The 22,096-nt window shown below is 46.3% G+C and overlaps 1 protein-coding gene across 1 annotated transcript in view; it reads right to left on the reverse strand.

Moving 5' to 3' along the window:
* The window catches only part of CBX8 (chromobox 8), a 99,221-nt gene that overhangs the window by 45,339 nt on the left and 31,786 nt on the right, over positions 1 to 22,096 (reverse strand). The window lies entirely within an intron of this gene.

A 22,096-nucleotide genomic window follows, 5' to 3' on the forward strand; every position in this document is an offset into this window, starting at 1 on the left:
AGTGCATTGGGCTTGCCGAATAATGGACTATTTTATAAAGACTTAAGATGCACTATATCACGCTTGTGTGAAAGAAATACACAATATGTTGATAGTGAAGTGCATGAAAAGCCCATTGTCTTAGTTAATAGTTGTGGATCACATGTGGAATTAGACAAAAGTGACCACTATGTAAATATGTAGGGTATCTTTCTTGGATGTTTTTTCACTGTGGTTTATTTGTGAATATTTTTCTTTGAGTAACGGTCTATTCATTTTATGGTATGTGTACTAAGTTTTGTACTATACAATCATAGTTCCTTTTTTACTATTAAATCTTCTTTGAAATAAATATGAGAAATAAATAAATTGTGGAGCAACAGAATTAATGACTGTTCTTATAACTTAGGATTAAATTTGTCCCTACCCGTCATCTTCTTCTTGTTTGATGTTGTATTTACCCTGGACAGGGTAGGGTTATAGGGTTCCCCCCAGTTTCTTTATATATATCAACACTTTATTGATGGCAGGTTTTAGGTCAACAAAACAAGCATAAAGTGATGGTTTTGATACTGGCTGAAAACAAATATAAATCTACAAGCCAAGGAGATTTGCAAGGGTGTCATTTCCTAGACAGGAGCCCATTTGGCAGCCTGGGACCAAGCCTGTTTGTTCTGTCTATTCTTCCAGGTTTAGAAAAAGTAGGCTTGCAAAGAACTAAGCTTCTACTTCTAAAAGGGTGATCAACATACAGTGCATAGGACTCCCAGAGGATCCATTTTTATAAGTTAAATGCAGAATAGTCCCTACCCAAGACTCTGGGATCTCAACTGTTGGTACACATTCATTACACAAAGGAGTCAGACCGGGACCAAAAGTTGATGTCTGATTCAAAAAGTCTAGATGGAGTCCACATAGGCTTGGGAACCCATCTTGTTTTCCTTTATTTACCATCAGACATCACTGCTTGTCAAAAGTAAACTGATTTGAGGCCTGGGCCTGACAACTATGCTGGATTGATAAGTTGTTCAAGGAAAAAGTACCATGATATAACTTTGTTATATGATTGATCCAGGCATGCTTGCTAACGTTTGGTTTGTTGTTTTTCGAATGCCCAAAGGATAATTTATTTATGAATACTTAATTTAAATAAGGTTTGCAAATTTGAAACAGTTAGGTCCACAGTTAGTTTTGGCAAGTTGTTATTAACCCTCCAAACCGCACTTTTGTATTTTGGGCTTAAATCTTGGACTTTTCACAATTGGATTTGGTTAAACAATGCTGATTTTATTTTTATTTTTTAAACAAACTTAGGGCCTGATTTAGATTTTGGTGGATGGGCTTTACTCCATCAGGGCAAAGGAGTAAAATACTCCGTTGCTCTGATGGAGTTCCTCATCTGCCAAATTTTGAGATGTCCACTGACTCGAAAGTTCATGGGCATTTTGCCCTGGCAAGGGTGGAATTGTGCACTTTTCACTGCCACTAACCGTGGCAGACAATGGAATGTGTTCACCCACTATATATTGGGTGTGCGGACACATGGCCAGACCTCTGTGGTTTATGTTGACAGCAGCTACTGAGGTTTATGTCAGCAGCACAGCCCATTAGTTGCTGCTGTCGACCAAATGTAGGTCAGCCCAACTGTAGATGAGGTGGGCAGATCTTCAGTTTAGCAGAGAGGGTACTCGGTCACATATGCAGCCATACGAGAAAAGCCCCCTAATTTCACGAGCAAACCTGGAGCTTTTGTGACAGCAAGTGACAGACTAATATTTCAATATTTGCAAGGTTTGCAGGCAGCCAGCTCCACTCAACTTCCTCTTATCTAATTGTATCATTGAACTTACACTGTCTTTCAGTTGTTGGATTGAAGTGGATCATTAGGCTTGGTTTTGCATGAAAGCTTCCATTGGTAGGCCCAGATGCCACTTTTAATCCTAAAATGCACAATGAATGAGCTGCACTTTGTTTCTTCATGCTGGTTTTAATCAGTGAGGTTGTTTTGTGTTATGAAGAGGATAACAAAATCTCTGTGCAGAAGGAGTTATGGGGCAGATTGCCACTTTGGTGAATGGGAAGACCGGTCTGCCAAACTTCCATCCGACTGAGAGGTTGCCACCTTACTGGGGACCTTCCCGCCATCCCCATTATGACTTTCCTGATGGGCTGACAGGCAGAAACTAAGGTTTCCACCTGTCAGTCCAGTGGGAAAGTGGTGGCAGCATTGTCGCTGGCTCGATTACGATTCGGCGGCAATGCTGCCACCCGCAGAGGGCACCAGAACCCTCGTAATGCGCACTATCTGCACAGCAGACAGTGTGCATTACGAGGGTGCTGGGCAGGGGCAGTGCTTGGGCCCCCTGTGGCCCCCTGCACCTTTCCTCCACCAGCCTTTTCATGGCAGTGGAACATCCATGAAAAGACTGGCAGAGAACCAGGCATAAGGTGGGCGGCAGTGATTCGGAGACAGCAGTTGTTTGGCATGACCGCCACCGCAAGTCTGACCGTCTGGTGACCGCCAGACTCGTAATGAGGCCCAAAGTCTCTAGTAATGTTTGTCCCTTATGGTGAAAAATGCTATTTTAATAAAATAACTTGCTTTGCTGATTTCCCATATTACTAAGGCTGATAGAGTTCCAATTTGTTTGCAACCATGTTTTTTTTTTTATCAGAATCAGTCGAGTGTGACGTAGATAAATGTGCTAATATACTAAATTCAGGAATTCAGAGTTCAGCAGTATGTAAAGGCTGTTCAAAATTAATTTCCCCTTTTGCTATAATGTCTTGCACCATAACAGCAATTTGCTTAGATTAAAAAAAAGAGTGGTCTGAAATGATTCCACTTGTAGTACTGAATCAATATTATTCTGATGTAATAACACAGCGTTTCAGTTACACAAATGTATTCAGTTTTGTTTATTTGAGTCAATTGTTCACTTTACAGAGTATGCCTGCATATTCTTTGTTAGAGATCTGATATTCACAACTGCTAGCTGGAGATTGCTTAGAATGGTCTACTTTTATTTCCTTCAAGATTGGTTGGTTTTTGGCGATTACCATTGCTGGTGTAATTGGTTTCAAAGCCTCTGCGTTGAATGTTATAATAAAAGTCCTTCTCTGGGTCTACTGACTATTTCCAGGGCGGGTCTTTGTTTGTCAAGGTTTTAGATATTCGAAACAATTTACCTGCTGCTGAGCTTGGACAATGGGTATATGGTGACTTACCTGTTTTCTCAGGACTGCTCTGTTGTTTGTGACAATCTGTTGCATCTTTAAAGAACCAAAAAACTTTAAAAAGGGGCTTTTACCCCACCCATTTACTTGCCATTGGTTAGTTTCTTAGTCACTCTTATTTTCTTCCTTTTCAAAGGTAAGCACATTCGTTTGTTGCCCTTCACTTTGTCTCTCTGTGTTTGTTTTTTTCCCCTGAAGCATGGAACAGCACTGATTGATTTCTTGATTTATGTTCTTCAGTGCAGTTTATGCTGGGATTTTGGTACTTTTGAGGATGAGCATAAAAGTGCAAGCACTGCTTTTCCAACATATTGTTATCTATTTGGGCTTTTAAGTACGCCCACCTCACGCCCATCACTATCGCTCGTTCATGGGCTTGCCTTTCAAAAATCCTTTGTTATCATTGGTAAATGCTTTACGTTTGTCCCTTCTTGGGGTGCATTGGTTACTGCCTTGGCCATCGACACTGTTACATGGCTAACTGCACTTTTGCCTATACGTTTGACTGCGAGCAAACTTCTTTTTCCTTTTGTGTGTCGCCTTCACGATCATGTTGTGGTGCTTTGAACCGGCTCACTTATGTGAAACTGCTTTACTTTTTTCATTTTCAATTTATGTGGCAAGAAAAGTCCGGTTAGGAGTTTAAGACGCTAATAGCTCTAACTCGAGCAAATGCGAGACCCATTGCATTACAAATGCTTTTGCTTGAAAGACAACCTGAAACTGTCAAAGTTGAAATTCACTCTTTGCAGTATTTCCAAGGTCTGGACACAAACAACTAGCAATTAAACTTTTTGCCATTGGACTAGTTTCAGTAACATACATTTTAGCGGCCTATCACTTTTATTGATGATCAAGCTGTAAACATACTCCCTTTGTTTAAGGCTGTTGCCATTGAATATGTTTTTCTGAATTAGTATTTGCTGCCTCATTTGATGCTTTACGTTCGCCACATTTACTTATTTATTGATTATCTCCTTTACAATTTAAAGGATGAATTATTTCTCCAAAATGCAGTGATTTCAATACTTTTATGTTTCACCTTTACCTGTACCCACCGCTGTATACACCCTTACTCCTCTACACGTGTACCCACCTGTGAACCCTAAATTCACCTTTTCCTCCCTTTAATTCTACCCACCCCATGCTCTACAATTTAGCCTTATCTACATTTCCCTCTACCCACCACAAGCCCTAAAATCACCTGTACCTCCCTTACCTATACCAAACTGACAATCCTTAAAATCACCCATTCCTCCTTCCACCTCTACCCCCTGAAACCTGAAGTCACCCTTACCTCCCTTTACCTCTACCCACCCCGGAACACTCAAGTCACTCTCACCAGTCATCCTCACCTCCCTTTACCTCTGCCCATCCCTAAACTCTAAAATCACAAGTATGTAAATGTACTTACATGTGGGGTAAAATTATAAATACTTTTACCTGTGCGCTAAAGACTGTGTGGTATAGGTCCTGAATGGTAAAGGCTGCACGGCGACGTTCCCCCTCAGGTAGGACACATCCCAGCCCCTTTCTTTAACACTCATCTTCCTTCACTCTAGCTCCCCTAAATGTCCCGGGGACCCGGGCATTTGTTTTATGCCCTTCAGTAGTTTTGTCGGAACCTTCGCCTCTTTGACAGTTTTTTTTTTTTTAACAGGTTTATTTATTGGTATTTCAGTTAGTACATCGTCAATCAAAGGAACAACTCTACTGTTATAGTTTTGCAAGTCACATGTTCATGACAATCATTACATAACTAACATACAATGTTGTCATTTGATATGCCCCCCACACTGTTGATTAATCCTCATCTTACTCTGTGTACAGATGAAGCAAGTACAGTGTGAGTTGTCATTGGTTCTCCGGTCCGTTCGGTGCATTCAGGAGGCAGGGTTGCTACACACCACCAGTGTCAACTCTAGGTTCTCCGGTACCTATCTGATTCAAGTACTGTAATGAACAATCTCAACATATAAAACAGTACCACATTGCCCAGTAATGTGAACCAAACAATGTGGTTTGAAGGTGTCCGCAATTATGTGGGGTCCAGCCGGGGGGGATGGGGGAGGAGGGATGGGGTGACAGGCCACAGGCCATGCGCACTCCCGTCCGGGGGTCCCTGGTGTCTGGCATGACTGTGATCCTAATGTCCCTGATCGAGCAGTCCATTTGCAGGTTAGTCCATGGTGGCCTCAAGTGGTTCCCACCACTTCCTCCCACAAAAGGGCTATCAGTCTGTTCCTCATCTCTCTTATTTCTTCCCTCTGGAGGGCCCACTCCTCGCCCTGGCCCAGTGCATAACATCTGCCACCCATGTACTGTGTCTGGGTCCCGAGCTAGACTTACAGGCCATCGCCACCCTCCTACATGCCAGTCTGAGTGGTAGGTCAATAAATCTATTCCCCACCCTTTTTTGAGGGGGCCTGCCAAATAGTCCCAGTAGGCAGACAGCCGGGCCGGGCCGTTGTCCATCTGCCTGTCCGGGGTGCTGCTGAGATAAGCAATAACCTCCCTCCAAAAGCGATGGAGCTACGGGCATCCCCAAGTGACATGACAAAAGTCAGCGTCACCCAACTGGCACCGTGGACATGCCCCTGATGCTGTGCCGTATATCTGATTAATTCTATGCTGGGTGAGGTATGTCCTTAGGACGTAATTATACTGGATATACTTCAATCGAGTGTTTCGAGAGATTTTATGTGGGTAGGCCAGGGTTCAAGTCCACTCAGCATCCGTCAACTGTCTCCCTAGGTCTGTGTCCCACCTACCTCTCAGTTCCCCCAACGAGCGGACCACCATCCCATTCAGGGCTCTGTAGAACCATGTTACCAGGTGGGATCCACCTCCCAGTGTCATCATAGACTGTAAGATCGCAGTCAAAGTGGGTTCCTCACATCCATCCCCTCAAACGTCTCTCAGGGCTCGTATGATAGCCTCATAGTTTAAGAATTGACCTGCAGGCAGGCCCGTTGGATCAGTCAGGTCACCAAAGGGGATAAACATCCCACCCTGTCACTATCCCCGCCTCCGTCCAATGTTGCAACTGTCGCGTCGTAAAGAAGGAGCAAGAGTCCTACTGTGTGGGAGGCCTACCAGCGGAAGGGCAGGGGCGTAGGGACTTGTTGTGTGCGTTCGTCTGAGGGCTCCACGCCAGGCTGCAAGTGTTGCAGCCACCAGTAGATTGGATCCAGGAGGGAGGGGCATCTCCCCGTAGTAGGAGGCCAGTAGAACTGCCTCTTGAGTATGTGTTTCATCTAGGCAGACCATAGATGAGTCCAGTCCATGGAGCCATCTCGCCAGCCACTGGAGTTGAGCCACCACATGATACAGTTAAGAATCGGGCACTCCAAGCCCTCCCCTCCTCCGGCGGCAAGTGGAGCATCGCCAGCGCCACTCGCTGGCGCCCCATGTCTCGCACCAGCTCCCGCAGGAGCCCATCCAGCGTACGAAACCAGGCTGCTGGGATGAGCAACGGCAGATTGGCAAAGTAGTAAAGAAGCCTGGGGAGCATAACCATTTTAGAGAGGGCAATCCGAGCCATAATGGGAAGTTTTAACGATTGCCAAAAGGTTACAGCCGATTTCAGTACCCTGTATGCTCCTCGCACAGGTCTTTCTAGTCATGATAGATCTGAATGCCCAGATATTTAAAAGTACGGGGAGCCCACTGGACATCTTTGGGGCAGGAGAGCAGGCGTGGCACCCCTGCCACCATTGGGAAGACACACATCTTACGCCGGTTGAGGCGCAGGCCCAAGAGGTTGCCGAAGTCCTCCAACATTTGCAGCACCTGCGACAGCGCCGTGTTCCCATCACGTAAATAAATGAGGAGATCATCAGCACAGAGGGAGATAATGTACGGTATTTCCCATTTAATCACTTCCCATTCTCCAGCCTTCGTTTGGAAACTTGCCGCTAGGGGCTCGATCGCAAGAACGAACAATAGCGGCAAGAGAGGGCAGCCCTGCCTGGTCCCCCTGCAAATCTCATAGCTGCTCAAAATTGTGCGCTCTGTCTTCACTCTGTCTGTGGGCCGAGTGTAAAGCAGATTAACCCAACGCACTCATCACTGCCCCAACCCCATCCGCAACATCACCGCCTCCTATAGTCCCAGCACACCGTGTCGATGGCCTTTTCCAGGTCCACCAACACTATTGTAGCCGCTAACCCTGAAGGGTGTGGGTCATCATAAAGGAGAGAGTAGAGTCTCCGTAAGTTATGTGATACACTTGGGTATAAACCCATTCTGGGCTGTATGAATGAGGGTCTGCATGTGTGGGAGCAACCTAGTCAGGAGGATCTTGTTCAGCACCTTGATGTTGGTGTTTAGCATGGAGAGGGGGCGGTAGTCAGCTATCGTCATGTCATTCCGTTTACCCCTGGGAAGCAGGATCACCAGGGCCTCCCTAGTCGATGGTGGTAGTTCGCCCATCGCATAAGCCTCTGTGTACATCTCTACCAGCCAGGGTATCAGTGTTCCGGCAAACCTCTGGTAGAGTTCTGGCGGGAGTCCGTCAGTACCCGGAGTTTTCCCAGTCGCTTGAGCTGTGATGGCAGTTCCCACTTCCTGGTCGCCCATCTGTGCCCCCAACTCCTCCCCGTCCTGTCCATGACCGTCACCAAGTGCATGCCTGCCAAGTAGGTCCGGAGAGAGTCCAGGTCGGCCCCCTCCGGCGCACTATACAGACTTGTATGTAAGACTTAAACATGTTGTTGATGTCTGTCGTTGAGTAAAACAGAGTCCTGGTTCTGGATGTCAAGTGGGTAATCGGCGTGCCCCTTCTCTCTGGTCTGACCAGCAAGGCTAGTAATCTCCCAGCCCTGCCTTCTTCTGCATTCAGACTGCCCAGGTACATCCTGTAGTCGTGACAACGAAGGCACTCTAAGGCTTCAGTGTGGGCCTCACGCGCCTCCACCAGCTGTCGAGCAGCTCCTGCGTCAGTCCCCGGCCCTGACTCCCATCTACGCAATTCTGTCTCTAAGCAGGTAAGTTCTAACTCTAGCTCCTTCCTAATCCCCACTGTATGTCCAATGCAGTGCCCCCTTATAACCACTTTTCAGGGCTTCCCATTCCGTTCCCCTAGAGAAAGCGGTCCTTTTGTTCAGGGAGAAATAGTCCTTCAGCTTAGAGGCTAGTGCAGTGCGGAAGACCTCGCCCTCCAGGGCCCTAAAAGTACAATCGCCATGTTGGGATCGGTGCCCCCCTCCCCCAGTAACTGAAGTGTCAGGAACAATGGGCTATGGTCAGAAAACATCCTACCCAGGTATTCGGTATGTAGAACTTCGCGAGTGAGTGTTGTGGAGCAGAACGTGATCTATCCTCGTGTGGACTTGGTGGCGGGAGGAGTAGTGCGAGTATTCCTTACTGTGAGGGTGTTGAGTCCGCCATGAATCTGCCATATCCCAGTGGTCTAGCCACTGCGCCAAGCCTTTCGCTACTCGGAGTGCTGCTGCTCCCGATAGCAGAGGAGAAGAGCAGTCCAAGTCCGGATCATTGACACTGTTGTAATCACCCAGCAACAGGGTACGTCAGAGAATCACACAAGTCAGGCCGATAGAGCGATAGAGTCTGCGAGAAATGATTCTGGTCCTGGTTAGGGGCGTATACGCTCCCCAGTACTAAGGGCCTGCCATTAAGGTGTCCCTCCACTAAGACATACCGCACCTCTTGGTCCACGTTTAGTGTGGTGGGCTCGAAAGACACCCCCGCCCATACCCATATCAGAGTGCCTCACGCATATGTCGAGTACGTAGTGGCGAAGAGCTGTCCCCGCCAACGCCTGCGGAGACTATCAGCCTCCGACTTCGTGAGGTGGGTCTCCTATAGGAGTGGCACCTGTACCCGCCTCCTCTTCATATAGGTCAGTGCCACTTTAATGTGGTCCCCATTCCCCAAATTCTTCAAGACATCAATTTAATTGATGTACCATTATACAGCATTTTGTTTTGTGAGTTGCAATGCCCTCTGCTCCATTCCCCCTGTCCCCTCTCCCCCACCCCCAGAGCATCCCCCACACCACAAGCCCCACACCTATTGTATATCTGGGCCATAAAATGAAAAAAGAAAAAAGGAACCAAATGCAACACCCAACTCCCGAACCAAGAGCAGTCCAGCAACGGCCAACCGCCCAAACCAGTGGAACCGAACTTCTACAGTCTCTCATCGTCGCCCTTCTGGGGCAGTACAAGGGCGAATAAGGGAAAAGATGTCCAGAAGCCTTTTATAGTCCTTCAAACTTGACCGGGCCGACCCCATCCAGTTAGATGTCGCCACTCCAGCCGGAGGCCTTTAGGGGACCGAGGGGGGACTCCCCTCACCCCCCCAAAAAAGTGTCAGATTATGGCCCTCATTACGACCCTGGCGGACAGCGGTATTATGTAGAAAAGTACTGCCAACAGGCTGGCGGTACTTTTCCCCACAATATGACATTGGAGGTTCGGCTCAAACGTTGTTGCGGCGGCTCCGGCCCTCAGCATTCCCCCACTCGGTATTCTAGTCTCTGCACTCTGTCTGTTAGGAGGGCTATCTGTGTCTTCTGTGACTGCCGTTGGGTTCTAAGGCTCGTCACCTCTTCCTCCGTAGTTTTCACTCTGTCAACGAGCTTTCAATGGTCTGCCCTCAGGTGGCCCACTTTCTTGTCCCAATCTCTTGTCTAAGGGCATTTTTGGAGCCCTCGATTGCTTCCAATATCTTATGGAGAGTAGCTTGCACGCAGCAGGGAGGGACAGGGGTGGGCTGCGCAGGTTGGTTTAGGGTCACCTCACCACATCCCGGTCACTGTTAGGGCTGAGTGGTCTCTGCACTTGGGGCCTGAAGTGTTGTTTCCCCATTGGAGGGCTCAACCGGCAATCTCCAGCCATCTGGATAGCCCCCGTGTGAGGCGGCCGGAGAGGGTACCACCTGCCACCAACGTTAGCCCCCTCGTCCGGGTCCGCTCCAGCCGCCTTCTGCTTATGTGTCTCCGCCCCCTATCCCCCAATATGTGGTTTTGCGCAACCGGCACGTTCCAGGAGGGGCCCTTCCTCTTCTGGCCCTTCGCGGTTATGGGGTTGCTCCGTTCCCAGTCTCTCAATGAGGTTACCGAGGGGCCAGCAATCACCAATCCTCCATGCTGAACTGCTTGCTCAGGGGCCCAGCCCCCACTGCTTTTTTTCCCCTCCTGTCTGCGCCGTTCTCAGTGGCCCCCTCTCACGGGCCGGCCCCATGCACCAGCCCCGACAGCTGCTCCTCAGGTGCTTAGCAAGGCGGCTGCGCTCCCTTCGGAATCCACCGCCGTCCGGTTCTTATTACTGCAGGACTTCCTGAGCTCCCATTCTCCTTCGGTGGATTTGCCTGCCTCCCCCCCCAAACAGGACCTCCTTCCTTGCCTGGCCCACAGGAAGTGTTTAGGCCCAGGCAAGCAGGCCACTCAGGCCTCTTACGGCCACTCGGCGCTGGGGGGCATAGCACCAAACTATGCCCGACCACCCCCTCCTCACCTCGTCATCAGGGCCACCCGGGTCCTCTGGCTATGGGTCTCCCCCGACAGCCGTCACCGCCAGGAGAGGGACTCAACATTGCTGCCTCACAGTCTCTCTCCATGCAGCCTGCTTGGAGTTTGCGCTACCAATCGGCTGCCCTCTCGAATACCCGCCAGCTCGGGCTGCTCGTATCTTCACACCCTCCTGTTGCTGGCCACCCCAGACCTCAGTTACTACCGGCAGAGGGGTCCCAGCACCACAGGTCCGACTGGCTCGTCGTCTTTCGGCCTCGCGGCATCTTCACCTACCCGAGGCAGTCATCTTATTTGCTCCCCTGCACTTGTCCTGCCTTGTCTGCCCACCATTTATATGGCAAGCGGGAGCGCTCTCCTCCAAGGGCCCTTACCTTCCGTACAGCTGGGGGGTGGAGGGGGGGGTCATTTTCCCACCCTCGGGCCCGGATGGGGCATCTGTGAAGAAGGAGCACTGTAGGCCAGGCCGGAGCTCTTTCTCTATGAGACCGCCATCTTCAGCGGTTGGCTCCGCCACCCCTCTGACAGTCTGAACTCTCCCTCCCCACTTATATGTTAGGTCTCGCCTGAGACAGCACATCCTCTGTCTTTTGCAAGACATTTTGTTTACTTACAGGGGCTAGAACCCACCCTCTGCTTACCATTGGTAAGCTTCATTGTCACTCTTATTTCCTTGCTTTTTTTGGGGTCAACAAGTCCCAGCATCTCTTCCTCTTTATGTGTTTTCCCATACTCAATCACAGGTGCGACGTATTGGCTTTGCCAATGCTTGTTATTATGGGTCATTTTCAGTCTCTTTTGTTATCTTTTTGTCATCACATTAAAAAAGTACCTTTGTGGACACAAGCTGCATTTCTACAGTTTCGCTGCAATTTAGGTTAAAAGGAGGTGTCTGAGTGATTTTTTAAAATGAAATTGCTTCTATTTCTGGAAGATCAAGGACAAGAGCTAGATGTTTGTTGACGACACGCTATTTATCCCTGGCCCTTACCAGATTGTAATGCCGTTGGTAAGTTTGGACTACTCAAAGACTTTTCTTCTTGCAGTTGAGAACCCGTATCATTAAGATGCTCCGCTCATGTCTGTGTCTGCGTTGCTCTTTGGACACTACTTAAGGTTTTTATTTTGTGCACCAGAACATCTAGAACATCTAGAATCCTTTCCAATTTATTAATGATTGGGAAACATTCACAAGCCTTAGTAAAATAAACTGTTTCTGTTCCTGCACATAGTAGAAGTTTGTTCAGGTGTTCTAATTTGGTGACAATTCCAGCAACGTGCGTGGGAAGAGTGTGCAAAAGAGCTATCTGCATTTCCAGTTTACCTAATCAGAGGTTAAAGGCTTTTGTTGTAGTGTCAAGTGTACGCCGAAGGGAATTCTATATAGGGGATTTGTCTTTCAGAGCAGACTATGCAGACTACCAATTTATCCAACATTAAACACCATTTTTGAATCATCATTACTGTGATTTTTTTTTTTTTTCCACGGCGGGGTTTGATGTTTTTTCCAAATATTTTACCTTTGCTTTAGAAGCAGAAAAGCTGTTTACTTTGCGCTACGTTCTTTTCGTACATCTCCAGGGGACCAGATAACTTGTCTCTGAAACATATTGCCTTTTTAGATTGAGCGTGCAAGCGCTTTGACCTGTTGTAAGTATTGTGGGCTTTTAACCACGCCCATCACTTTTATTCGCTTCCAAACTTGCCTTTCAAAAATACCTTGGATGTCATTGGTAAACGCTTTACGTTTGTCCCGCCTTGAGGCTGTTTTTGTCATGCCTTGCAGACTGCTCCTGTTAGATGGATTACTGCACGACTGCTTATATACTTCAGCGTGGGCAGACAATTTTTTTTCTTTTGTCTCTCCCCTTCGAGCTGCACGGAGGCAATGGTGCTAACTGCGTGAACTTGGCCGGTATTGGAGCGCGGGTCACAGTTACTCAGAGTAATTTCTTGTGGCTCTCCCCTTAAAATACTTGAGACTGTTAAATGCTTTAAGTAAAACAGAAATCCTCAAAGTGAAAGTTGCTCTCCTGGTACAGCGGAATAGCCGATACTACAATATTCACTGCACTCTGGGAATTTGCTCCATAATGCTTTGAAGGGCATTAATTTGTACAAAAGTTTTTTGCTCATAACTCAGCCTGTGGTGGTTCTAGGAAAATGGAACAACCACCAAAATGTTCAGTATGACGGGCTCTTTCTGTCTCGTTGTTCTCTTGGTCCCCACACTAGGTCAGTAGGGACCCCAAAAAAATAACCCTTCCCACCAGTCAGTGTCTTTTTAAGCTCTCATGGCTGGAACATTTGTTTTACAGCTGAGAGTATTTTGTGTTTTAAGGGACTTGTTTGTAATATCACTGCGATAGGTCTGCTGCCCCTGAAAATGTGTAATGCACTATGCCCTCTAGGGGACTAAATATATGGCTACAGTGCAGTACTTTCTGCCATTTTCTTTGTGTGGTTATGGCCTATAGGGGCTAACTATACATGACCATGTTTTTTACAAATGCCGTTTTCATTGTGGTGTCCTCTAGGGACTGTTCTAAGCATTACAGTCATATCAACATACTAAAATATTTGTGACACGGAAACTTGCCCCATAATGTTTTGCAGGGCATTACTTTTACAAAACATTTTTGCTCATAACTCAGATGGTCCTACGACAATGGGACCACCTTCAAAACACTGATCACAATGTGCTCTTTCTGTATACATCATCTCTGGCCCCTACGCTAGGGCGGACTCCAAAATAATAACTCCTACCACCATTCATTATATTTTTAAGCTCTCTCATGGTTAGAACTTTTGTTTTACAGCTGAGAGAAGTTATGTTTTATGGGGCTTGTTTGCAATATCATTGCAATAGGCGGGCTCCCCATGAAAATGTGTAATGCACTCTGCCTTCTAGGGGCTAAATATATGGTTACACTGTGTTACTTTCTCCCATTCTTTCTTCATGTGTTTATGCTCTCTAAGGGCTGACTGTATGGTTACAAGAACATGTTTCTTCCAAATGCTATTTTTATTGTGGTGTTCTCTAGGGGCTGTTCTAAGCATTGCAGTCAACATACTATAACGTTCACAGCACGAAAACCCACCCCATAATGCTCTGCAAAGCATTACTTTTACAAAACATTTTGCTCATAACTCAGCATGTCAAATTCCTAGTACAATGGGACCACCCTGAAAATGTTCTGTCTACATCATCCCTGGGTCCCCACACTAGGTTAGTGGGAACCCCAAAATAATAACCCCTCCCACCATTCAGTGTCTTTTAATCTCTCTCATGGATAGAACTTTAACTAGAACGTTTGTTTCACAGCTGGGAGAAGTTTTGTTTTAAGAGCCTTGTTTGTAATATCATTGTAGTAGGCCTCCAAGCCCTAAAAACACTCTCTAGGGGCTACGCGTATGGTTACACTTCATTACTTTCTCCAGTTTTTCTTCTTGGGGTTATGCCCTCTAGGGGCTGAACAATATGGTTACATGACCATGTTTCTTACAAATTACATTTTTGTTATGGTGTTCTCTAGGGACTGTTCTGAGCATTACAGTCCAATGCTAAGTTTATTTCTGATAAAGGTGTATATGATAATTATATATATTTTAATAATCTCTCCTTATTACAATTATGAGCATGATTCAAGCTATCCTAACATCCTTATTACACCATAACTGTTAAACACTCTTGATATGTTTGGGTGACCCTTCTAGTTAATTTCTCCTCTGTGGCAGTCTTGTGTCTTTTTATGAGGAATTGCGTTAGCCAGCCAGCAACTCTGATGGTTGGGTGGTGAAAGTGGTATTCTATTGGAATTAGCATGGCATATTTAAATTAGGATGCTAAATGGCAACATTTTCATTTTTTGCTGCAGATAGAAGAAGAAGGTAAATGGAAGTGCTTTAGTTATATGCAGGGCCACTGGAATTATTTGGCAGGAAAACACAAAGTTATTAGGCAGGTTTGACCAATTTATGTGGCAAGTAAAGTCCAGTTATGAATTTACAATGCCAATAGCTCTAATAAAAGCAAATGCGAGACCTATATCATTGCAAATGATTGTTTGGTCAATGGGGTGACCGCGGTTCTCAGGCACCCATACTTCATAATAGATTTGATAGGAGAAATGTGGGGAAAGTCAGTGAATAATAACACAAGGGCTTAAATTGGATTTTGGTAGTGGTTCCTCATACTCACTTAACAATAATCTTTCTTCCGCGCCGTATGATCTTTTTAAGGATAAAGGTGTCATATGACCATCTCGGTCTGGACGAGGATGTGCAGAACCATTGCAGACTGCAACAAGTAATATTTGATATAAACGACTAGTTTCCTTTAAGTGCAGGAGTATTAGGGGCAAGGGTTAAGCCAAATCTGATTATGTAGGCTGTATCATTGTGTTTCCCTGAATTTCACAAGTGTTTTATGCACTCATGTCACACAGGAGGGGATTTATGCAATTGTATTTAAAATGAGGGAATAATAATTTTGATCAAATTACTACAGTTTAGAGGATTGCTGGTTAAGTCTTACACCCTCCACTGGGATAAATGCTGTTGCATACAATGATCAACCCCCACACAGCCACGGGCGGCAGTCCTTGGAAGGTGGTGTTTGACCTAGTGTCCAGTCCATTGTTCAGCCGAATTCTGCACTTCACAAAGTGTGGATAACCCCTATGCAGTGCAGGACCGGTGCAACAATTCTGGTGTCTACCCGGCCACATGCTTCACTGATGCAGCCTTCACTTGGGCAGGCCGAAAAACACCACTACTGGCTTACCTGCCATTCACGCCTAGTGATGGCCTGAGAGGGCAAGAGATGAGCTTTCCGTAATGAGTGGTGGCTCAGGCAATCAACTGAGTAACCTGTGGTTGCAATTCATTTTAGACACCGAGTGGCTGAGCAAGGCATGCGTGGTCACTTTAAACTGTTGCACAGAGTAGTGGTCTGATGACTCAATGTTTAGCCTTGTTAATGTCAGATCTGGTTCCTTATCCAGGCCTCCATGATTTACCAACTGTTCCTTTTCCTCAATTCTGTCATTTGCCAATATTGAAAGTATTTAGGAATGCTGGTTAGTCACCGAGTTGTAAGCTCAATTTGAAGGTCTATAAATGTATTTTGCTTAAGCAGTGCAATATGTTCAGAACCACTCTCACACATCTCTGAGATCACCAAAGTTTAATAGTGAAAGTCTGTTTGTTCCATGATACAAGAGAAGAGGGTCACTGGAAGGGTCTGAGAGGGAGCATAACATTCCTGTGCAATCCTGATTTAATACATGGCACAGGGACTATCCTTTATTCCCCAGGAGCTATTGGGGGGGATTTAAAGTAGTACAAAAAGAGTTCTCTCCAAGAGATGAATATATTCCCTTTGGTGTGCCTTCCCCTTTAATTTGCAAGTGCCCAGGATTTAATCCTGTGTAAATATGACAAGAGTGCATTGGGTTCATATTTACATCCTTATTTAAAACCATAAAAATACCACATTGGTTTATTCCGCAGTCCTCTGTCTAACCCCTTAAATGCTAAGGTGTTTGCACCCTCCCAGTGCTGGGCCCTGTTTTGTTGTTTAGGGCACTTTGCACTCACGCCTTGTAACTTTTTTGCCCACAAAAGGTATCCAGGCTAAATTTGCATCCAGCCTTATCTTGGTCATTCTAAGGATTTGTGGATTCCCATGGAGCAAACCAAGAAAACAGACAAAATAAAGCACAGACTTAAGTTTTATTTAAGGTGGAAACATGCTGTGTAAAAAAGTGTGTTTTGTGTTCTAAAAATGGCAATAACAAAATTACAAAAAAACGTTTGCTATGCCAAGATCTCCTTCTTCTCTGCTTCAAGAAGAAGCAGAGTTGTATTAAAAAAAAAAAAGTTTTCCAGTGTTTTTTGCAAGTCCATTTTCCTATTGTTTATGATTTCGTGCTACTTGCAGTTTGTGGTGGTAACAGGTCTGAAGCTCATGGCTGGACCCAGAAAGCAATGTTTCTAAAAAGTAGACAAAATTCCAAATTTGACAAGGATTTCTTAGTAGAGATCACCCAGTTTTTCAACAGGAAATAATCACTGAATTGAAAATAATGTGCACAATAAATAGGAACAAAAACCAGAACAAAGTGACAATGTTTTCCACTGTAATTGTTTGCCCCAATGGCTGATTTAAAAAACAAATATACCCCTATGTTCGGTCAGTTCCTTCTGGTTGCAGGGACACTTTGTATGGTAGTTGTCCAATAACCAGAGCCAGCAACTGAGCTACAGCTTATAATGATGTTTTTATTGTGTACTGACTATACTTCAATTCCTATGATAAAATGAAAAATTGTTATAAAGGAATCCTATTAATTCCAAGATTTACCCATGATACAGAGTTTATGAATAGCGGTGATTTGTACAACTCTCAATTTAGGGTTACCTGTACTATCATGCAAAATATAGGACATTTTTGAAAAATTGGCTCTTTCACACTGGCTTACTTTTTGAAGCCAAAAATGGGGAGGAATTCCACTTGTGTAGGAAGCCCTATCGCTTACGACAGGAAAGTTCCCCAAAACACAATGTGCAGACCCAAATTTTCACCATCAAAACTGACCCATTTTGGCGATATGAGTAGTAGTGTTACTTATACTGTGCCTTGACTGCTACCCAGGGAAACCCACTAAACCACAGATTTCTGAGAACTAGACACTCAAGTGATTTCAGGATCATGTGATGAGTGAACCCCACTACCTTTTCTTTCCCTGAATGCCTTGCAAACCTCAGCAAAAATCAAACATTTTCCCCAGTGTTCCCACACTTCTCCAGTTAAAAACAGTACCCCACTTGTCTGGCTGGACCAAGTGCTCACAACAGAAACAGATCAAACAAGGGACCATGCAAAGGCCACATTGACTTTTTATGGTCACATATTCCATAAATTACTGTTCAGTTTAGGCAAGCCCAAGAGTATGCAGGGTTCCTTGGTTTCCTGCAAGCTCAGCAGGAATAGCACGGATATTCACCACAGCAAGTAGGAGGAAACTGATTTTCTCTCTCTCTGCTAGCCCATATATCACAATTTCCTTTTGCTTGACATCGGGATGAATTAGACCACAGGGAGTCTGAAAGATTGGGCTTCAGCGGGTGGCAGTGTGGCCTGATGTGAGCCGACACCTATCTCATCTTTTTTGTTTAAAAAAAAAACATACCTGGGTGTACGAAGCTTTGCTGCCTCTTTGCCATCTCCTGTTGTTTAGTGGTTAGTTCCCTGCTTCAGGATAGTGGTCCTGGGGCAATCCCCAAACACAAATCCATTGTGAGTGGTAGGGCAGGAAAGAGCACATTGTCCCCTTCCCAGTGCTAACTCTTTTGTCTTGATCGGAGCTCCGGAGCAGAGTTACGCCCCCAAGCAGTGATCAGAGTGAAACAGTGGGCACCTGTTGGTGTTAACTAGTTTCACTTTTATCAGTGTGACTTTAGCACTGTAAGCAATTTGTGCATCATACTGATTTAAGAAAAAAAACTTGGGCACAAAGGAAGATTTTCCTTTGCATCTCAACTCTGCAGTGGAAAAAAACATTCATACCCACCACACTATAAAGGTAATGTGTTGGACGGTAATGGCTCACCACTCACACTGAACACATTGAAATATTCAAGAGTCACAAGTTCATCAGTCCTTGAGTATTAAGGTTGATTATTCACTCAGCTGTTGAGCTCAATTGAATATTGACACAAATCTGTTAATTTCATTCAAGCTGTATTATTTATCATGCTTCGGGTTGCTATCATAAAGGGCCAGATGTATGAAACTTTTTTGCACTCGCAAAAGGTGCGAATTGCAAAATTCGGCCGTTTGCAAGTGCAAAAACGTGGTCTGCGATGCATGAAAGGCATTCGCAGACCAAAAATAAGAAATCGCAAAAATTGCGATTTTTTGCGTTGCGACCTGGTATTGCGAGTCGCATTTTGCGATTCGGTATTTCCAGTAGGAAATTGCGAGGCGCAAATTGCAATTCGCAAAATCCAAGTCGCAAATCGATGCATCAAAAAATCGCAAATTGCGATTTTTCGCAGAATGGCATTTTGCACATGCCACTAAGTGAAACCAGGTGGTAACCAGGTGCAACCTATATAAAGAGGCCCAGAATGCCTCAGACTCTTTTCAACAATGGCTGCACTTTACGTCATGGCGAGGAGGATGAGGATCTTGGCAGTTTTGAGGAGAGGGAGGAGGAGACAGGAGCGCATTTTCAGAGTGCACATTACACTTTTTAACTTGACAGAGGAGGAAATATTTGAGAGGTATAGGTTGAACTCAGCCATGATACTTGATCTGATAGCTGAGCTACAACCCATACTGCAGCGCAGAACACTAACGACTCACAGCATACCCACCCATGTGCAGGTATTAGGCTCCCTCCACCTACTCGCCTCAGGAAGCTATCAAGGGGTCATAGCAGCAGCTGGAAGGGTATCACAAAGTACCCTCTCTAGATTTTTCAATGCATTTATCAACGCCATGCTGAGCAGGATACACCAGTACATCAGATTCCCCCACACCCCACAGCCTATACAGCAGACAAAAATAGATTTTTACCAGATAGCACAGTTCCCCCACGTCCTAGGTGTCATAGATGGGACACATGTGGCAATCTGTTCACCATCAGCCACAGAGTATGTGTACCGCAACCTTAAATACCAACATTCAATTAATATACAGGTGATATGCAATGCCTCCTATATCATAACTGATCTCGTAGCCAGGTACCCAGGGAGCACCCATGATTCGTACATCTTTCGCCATAGCAGCATTCACACAAGACTGCTAGCTGGGGAGTTTGGAGAAGGATATCTACTAGGTATTGTCCCTCTATATAATGGCGCATTGATGGCGTGCTGATGTCAGATGGCTCTGTTACTCATCATACCCTCTGTCCCTTCCAGGAGACAGTGCCTACGCAGTGCGCACCTACATGATGACGCCCTACCTCAATCCTGCAACACCTGCTGAACGGAGGTACAATGAACGGAGGTACAATGCAGCACACAGGGCGACCCGCAACATGTGGAGCACACCTTTGGACTGCTGAAGAGTCGCTTCCGGTGCCTCCACAAAAGTGGAGGGGCACTACAGTACAGCCCAGAGACCACATGTAGAATAGTGGCTATTTGTGCAATCTTGCACAATATAGCTACCACCAGGGGCATACCCGTAGAAATATGTGAATCTGAATCTGATGAGGATGATGATCCCATATCACCCCTACAGCCAGCAGACAGGACCAGTGCAGCAGAGGGAAGGCAAAGGCGTGCTGACATCACACAACCATTTCAGATGTTAGTATGAATAACACAAATGCACTGACAAATGTACCTGTAGTGAAGTAAATTTATTACCTTAATGTCAGGTAAGGTTAGTCCAACGAATAGCAAAAGAAATGAGGTAAAAAAACTAGAAACAATAGAAGTTCAGAGTAATGCACTATTACGTCATAGTGAACGCATTACCCCTCTGCCCGCTACAGTTACTTTTTGCGGCCACGCACACCACTCAGGTGCCCAGTTGCCTCACTGGCACCTCGATTGTCCGCCTCAGTGGCAGTGCTGTGCCTGGCACTGCGCCGTCTGGTGGCCATTGCGGGTACAGCTAGACTGCTGAGGCTGGAAGTGTCCTCTGTGTCCCCCAGTGCTAGCTCACTAGGTGTGGCTGACCTCTGCCCCATGATGTTATCAATCACATTTGTGATTTGGACAAGTCCGTTAGCCACATCCCTGCTGCTGTGTGCTGCCTCCAACTGTGCAGCCACTGCACGACGTGCAATCAGTGAGGTTGAAGTAGCTACCCTGTTGACAGAGCGACAGAAGCCCCCGAACATGTTCATGAATCTGCACTCCTGTCTGCGGTGGCTCATCCTGTCATGGCGCAGCTCCTGGCATAGTTCACGCACAGCACAAGTGAGCTCTCTTGTGTCCTGCGATGCCTGCACCTGTCCCTCATGCAGCAGTTCTATATTGGCATTCAGGCACTCAAGCTGGCGATGCAGGCCCCCCATGTTGGCGTTATGTTGCTGAATATTTTTTTGTAAGCCAAGGATCCTTTTGTTCTGTACGCGCTGCTGCTGCAACATAGCTGCTTCCAGCCCACCAAAGAAGGAGGGACCCTCACCTGCCTCATTCGCCTGTGCACCGGCATTTGTCGCCATCCTGCGGGTGCTGTGGTCTGCTGAAAACTGCCCTCCTGCATCTGGGTGCACCTGCCAGTTGGGGATGGTGTATGTGGCCCTTCCTGCTGCTCATCTGAGTCCTGACTGAGCTCTGGAAGTGGCAGTGGCAGGGCCTGCGTCGGAGTGGCGCAATGGTGTTAGACCCACTTGTGTTTGAGTCTGAGGCTGGATGGGTGTCAGTCTTCCCTACGCTGGCAGATGCTGTGGCTGCTAGGCCTGGCCCACCTGCAACGACAATATGCAGCATGTCAGTTATGTTTGTTGCAAGTAAGGTCACACAATGGTAATAAAGGTACAGGTACTTCTCTACACTGTGTTGTGGGTGTTGAGTTCCTCTGGGTGTTGCTCTACGTAATTAGATTGTATGTGCTACTTTCAGCTCTGGGTTGTGGACTGCCACTCCCATAATGCATTGTTGTGCTGCTTCTAAGATGTGGAATGGACTACTTCTCACAATGTTGTACATTACTTGCTAATTACTAAGGGGCTTTTGTGCATACACATATGGGGTTACAATTCAATATTGCACTTACCTTGGCTGGTACTTGGTGTGCTGGAGGTGTCGATCTCTGTGACCCCAGTCACAGTTTCAGGGAGGAGTGTGGACTCCACTAGGTCCTCTAGTGGGGTGGATGGTGCCTCTGTGGGTGGACCGCCACCTGTGCCCCTGGCCTCCTGCAGTCTTCTTGCCACCCTCTCCTTCGCACAGGACCGCAGGTCATACCACCTCTTCTTTATTTCGTCGACCGAGCGCTGTGCCACTCCAATTGCGCAGATCTTGGTTTGTATCTCTGCCCAGAGTCTCCCTTTGTCACTCTCCGGCACCTGGAGTGAGCTTTTCCCAAAAAGGCAGTCATGGCTCCTGACCACCTCCTCTGTCAGCACCTACAGCTCTTGCTCGCTAAATTTGAGCTTCCTCTTTCTTTCTCCCTTCTCCTTTCCTTGGGCTGAGGTGTCCATCCTTGTTCAGGTGTGCTGCCTCCTTCAGTGTGTTGCTCAGTGTGGCTGGGCTGCTCTCTTTGGATGCTGGTTTGGGTGTAGCACCTGAAACTGCCTAGGATGACTCACTTCCTGCTTGTGATGTCATCAGGCTCCTCCAGGTGTGCATTCTCGCAATTTCTTGCAATTTGCGATTTTCATTTACCGAATCGCAATTTGCGAAAATGCAAAT

This window comes from Pleurodeles waltl, chromosome 7, assembly GCF_031143425.1.
Source record: "Pleurodeles waltl isolate 20211129_DDA chromosome 7, aPleWal1.hap1.20221129, whole genome shotgun sequence".
Taxonomy (NCBI): Eukaryota; Metazoa; Chordata; class Amphibia; order Caudata; family Salamandridae; genus Pleurodeles; species Pleurodeles waltl.